This window comes from Sinocyclocheilus grahami, unplaced genomic scaffold (assembly GCF_001515645.1).
Source record: "Sinocyclocheilus grahami isolate Dianchi unplaced genomic scaffold, SAMN03320097.WGS_v1.1 scaffold704.1, whole genome shotgun sequence".
Classification (NCBI taxonomy): Eukaryota; Metazoa; Chordata; class Actinopteri; order Cypriniformes; family Cyprinidae; genus Sinocyclocheilus; species Sinocyclocheilus grahami.
This window is the reverse complement of record NW_015505883.1, coordinates 453,508-458,334: the sequence shown is the minus strand read 5'-3', so window position 1 is coordinate 458,334 and position 4,827 is coordinate 453,508. Positions and strand designations below refer to the sequence as shown.

The 4,827-nt window shown below is 38.9% G+C and overlaps 1 protein-coding gene across 2 annotated transcripts in view; it reads left to right on the top strand.

The window, feature by feature from the left end:
- The first annotated feature begins 700 nt into the window (after positions 1–700).
- Positions 701–4,827, top strand: part of ttbk2a (tau tubulin kinase 2a) — a 26,311-nt gene continuing 22,184 nt past the window's right edge. For both annotated transcript variants that reach the window (XM_016243919.1, XM_016243918.1), the window contains exon 1: positions 701–927. The gene's annotated coding sequence lies outside the window, so the exon portion shown is untranslated. The remainder of the gene's footprint in view (positions 928–4,827) is intronic.

Sequence of the window (4,827 nt, the reverse complement as noted above, 5' to 3'; positions counted from 1 at the left end):
CACTGGGTTGTATTTTACCCATCACTGGGTTGTATTTTACCCATCACTGGGTTGTATTTTACCCATCACTGGGTTGTATTTTACCCATCACTGGGTTGTATTTTACCCATCACTGGGTTGTATTTTACCCATCACTGGGTTGTATTTTACCCATCACTGGGTTGTATTTTACCCATCACTGGGTTGTATTTTACCCATCACTGGGTTGTATTTTACCCATCACTGGGTTGTATTTTACCCATCACTGGGTTGTATTTTACCCATCACTGGGTTGTATTTTACCCATCACTGGGTTGTATTTTACCCATCACTGGGTTGTATTTTACCCATCACTGGGTTGTATTTTACCCATCACTGGGTTGTATTTTACCCAGCACTGGGTTGTATTTTACCCATCACTGGGTTGTATTTTACCCATCACTGGGTTGTATTTTACCCATCACTGGGTTGTATTTTACCCATCACTGGGTTGTATTTTACCCAGCACTGGGTTGTATTTAACCCAGCACTGGGTTGTATTTAACCCAGCACTGGCTTGTATTTTATCCAGCACTGCTGTCCCGGTTCTAAACAGAAGAGGGCACCTGCCTCCCAGCTTTGAGCAGTTCTCGAGGACGCGCCCTGAGAATCCACGTGCACTCGCAGAGTGGAATGCTAGTTCGCGCGCTTGCTGTTGCGAAGGGCGATAGCGTCGCGAACGAGCGCGCGTGCAAGGAGACGCGCGTCACGATTCCGCAGAGATGCTGAAGGAGCCGCGATAATAAAGGGACGTTTTGTGCTTATGTCAGTGAAAAGGATATCTCCCGCCGTCCTCATGGAAGAACATTCCGCGCATATACACCATCTGACGTCTTCGACATGATTTTAAAGCGCATTTTGTGAGAATTATAATAAACCACACGCGGCGCTGTGAGGAGCGGGATTGAGGTGGGTAACATGGATGCGGACACTGCTCTGTGACATGCTGCAGTGATATTAATGCAGTTATGTGACTGTTTTCAAGGTCATAGCCACCGGAATGAACAAGATGTAATATGTGTATGAATGTGTTGTCTGTGTTGACTGTAGCAACGCGACGCATCGAGCTGTGCGGATCACATTTCAACAGCGGGCCGCTGCCATTAAACCAGATCAGAAATATGCCAGAGACAGTCTGGTGTGTTTATTAAGTCGTCGGAATAGAAAGCAGCATTTGTCGAAACTAATTGCTGTAATTATCGGGAAATTACTTCAGCTCTGCAAAACACGCAAAAGCCAGATTGTTGTTCGAATAACAGCTTTTAGAGTGTTACATAGGGTTTATTTCTATAGCACCGTCTGCACACCTCTATTAGTTTCACAGTTTAGTGTGTGGACGTGTTAAAATGACAGCTTGATTCAATCACTAAGCTCTTTAAAGGCAGGAAAGCTCAATTCTAATAGATGATATCATGTCTTTGATGGTCTCTGCATTTACATTTGCCTGATATTTTTATCCAAAGCAACTAGTCCAACACAGAGCTGTAGTGTTTGTACAACAGTTTCAGTCCTCTGATTTGATTGGTGAAATCGCGTCTCAAGAGTGCACTACTTAACCAATTAACTGGGTTAATGTTTAGCATCATTACTCTAGTCACACCATCCTTCTGAAATCATTCTAATACTCAAAAAACATTTATTATTATTATTATGTTGAAAACAGCTGAGTATATTGTTTTCAGGTTTCTTTGATGAATAGAAAATTCAGAAGAACAGCATTTATCTGAAATAGAAATCTCCTTGCTAAATAAAATTATTAATTTCTATACTTTCTCCCCCTCCCCCTGACTCCAAGCTTTTGAATGGTATAATGTATAAAAGCTTTTTATTTCAGATAAATGCTGATCTTTGGATCTTTCTATTCATCAAGGAATCCTGAAAACCTGTTTTAAATATTGATAATAATACTAATAATATTGAATGATTCTTGAGCAGCAAATCAGCATATTAGAATGATTTCTGAAGGATCGTGTGACGCTGAAGACTGGAGGAATGATGCTGAAAATTCAGCTTTGCATCACAGGAATAGATTGCATTTTAAAATATATTCAAAGTTATATTAAATAGTAAAAATATTTCACAATATTACTGTTTTTGCTGTATTTTGGATCAAATAAATGCAGGCTTCCAAGTTCTTGGAAAAACTTAAAAAATCTTACTGTTCAGAAACATTTGACTGGTAGTGCATATGTCATTTCCATACCTAAAACACATATTTTACAGTCACTTTTATGCACGTTGTGTGTACACAGAGTGCGTGTGATCGCGAAGTCGAAAGTGAAAGTGAACGGCGCCAGCGCTCATTCTAAAGCGAATTCAATGACGCGCATATTGATAGCGGCTCCCTGATGCACGAAAATTATATACAATATTAGAATGTTTGTGGGTGTGGGCGGGAGTGTAACACACGCGTTGCAGAAGAGGATGGTAAGAAAACAAAAAAGACAAATATATGGAGCTTTATTGAATATCACACCAATTTTGGGATTTTGCCAAGGTGGGCCAAGCTCGTGATTGGGTGGGCCAGACCCACCCTGCCCCCCCATTCCCAGAATGTTCCCAGAAAGTTCTCCTAACCTCTTTACTCCGATATGCCATGCTGTTCGTCAGTAATCATCCAGCACTCCCGCGTCCAGTAGAATAAGCGGCATGGAGGACGGACGGATGGATGTCAATAATCAGTACTACATACCATGTCTTGTTTTAATCTATTGTTTAATCATTAAAAATAATCAGAGCACATTTAACCATCAGGAGCATTAAATGAGATTTAATTATCCATTCAAGTGGAAGATTTCATAACTTGTATCACTGTACCATAATAACCCAGATTATTCTTAAGCATAAGCAGCAAATAACAGTGACTTCAACACAATATTGGGTTTTAAATATGTGAATTTTAATTTTACAGACAGTAAAAATAAATAACATTTATTTGACTTTAATCTAGGATAACATTACATTAAATTCTTACCTCTTAATTAGCGATGATGTGCTTATCTTTTTGGTCATTAAACAAAAACGTCTCAGTTAACATCATGTTCTCTTCAATTAGACGTGTCAAATCTCTGAAATCACAATATTTACTCTCATATATATATATATTATAATTAATTATTCAATAAAGAGATCAATAAACGAATGTTAGTCAGTCAGTAAAACGAAATGACCATTCATTTTTTAATTACTCGAGTGCGCAACTTTCCTTGGAAGACAGGAGAAAGCGCGTGCTGGAGAAGCGCATGCAGATCAGAGGTGCGCATTAAAGAACGATACAAACAATCCCAGGTGTTTATGATATGCTTTTTAGATTACGCTTAACCTTGGCTTAATTTCAGCTATAAAACTGGATTCATATTATCATCATAATGCGATTTGACTGCTTTAATGTCTACACTTTATTAAAAGCTTACTTCAGACATGAAATTCTGCAAAATATAGTTTGTTTATGAAAAAACAAACACATTTCAGCATTAGATTAATTGGTAGCACTTTATTTTACAGTCCTGTTCCTCATGTACATGCTATGTACTTATTATAGTAATTACAATAACTATGTAATAACAAGGTACTAACCCTGAACCTACCCCTAAACCTAACCCAGTAGTTAGGTAATGTCGTTACCTTGTATTACCAGAACTGTCTTAGGTAGGTACACTGTAAAGACATGTAAGTACACATACTGTAAAATAAAGTGCAACCGAAAAATCTCTCTGTTGGTAATCACTCAGAAACATCTGCAAAGTTTTAATTAGTTTACATGGTTATGAGAACTAAAAATAACCTGCAGAGAACATTCTCTTTAGGTTACCTAAAAATAACCTGCAGGCAATGTTCCCAGAACGTTCTCTCTAGGTTATAAAAATAAAACCTAAAAATAACCTGCAGGGAACGTTCTGGGAAGGTTCTCTTTAGGTTATTAAAGGGGTCATATGATGCAATTTCATGTTTTCCTTTATCTTTGGAGTGTTACAAGCTGTTGGTGAATAGATCCCTAAAGTTGCAAAGACTAAAGTCTCAAACCCAAAGAGATATTCTTTATAAAAGTTAAGACTTGTCCACGCCCTCCTAAAATGCCTTTACACGTTTAAACACGCCCCCACATGTCTACGTCACTGTGTGGGAAGATTAGCATTACACCGCCCAAATGTTCATGCAAAGAAAGAAGGCGAACTTTGATTCTCGCTGTAGTATTGTTGCTGCCGCCGCCATGTCATGAGACGCTGTGTGTTTCGTTGTGAAAGCGAAATTATTTTGTTTGGTCTTCCAAAAGAGGACACAACTAGACATCAGTGGTTAAGTTGTATTTACAACACTGTTCCAGAACAGTTCAAACCAAATATTCAGATGTGTGCAATGCATTTTATGAAGGTCAAGGACTGTTTCCTGGGAGAGTAGCCTACAATGCCGGTGTTCTGGTGAATTCAGTTCCCCTGTTTCCCCTTCGGCATGCATGCTGACCACAGTCTATGATGCTGACAAATAATGCTTCCTCTCAGCCTGTAAGTACGTTTTCATATTTAAAGGATTTGCCACTGACGATTCAAACGCGAGTTTTGAGCAGTGTAGAGTAGCGCTTGTTGTTTGTAATTTCTCCAATCACAAATGCAGACATGGTTTTATGTTTACGCGACGCGATGCAACGCGACAGTATAAGTCATTATAATTAGTAATAATGTCCCCACTGGATGCAACAAATGCCTCATTTGTAATGGTTTTTATTGGAGTTGTTTCATCGCGCCGGGACACTGCATCACAGTATGGTAGGGGCGTAACATTTCCGTCACACGCTTGAGGTATTCGACCAAT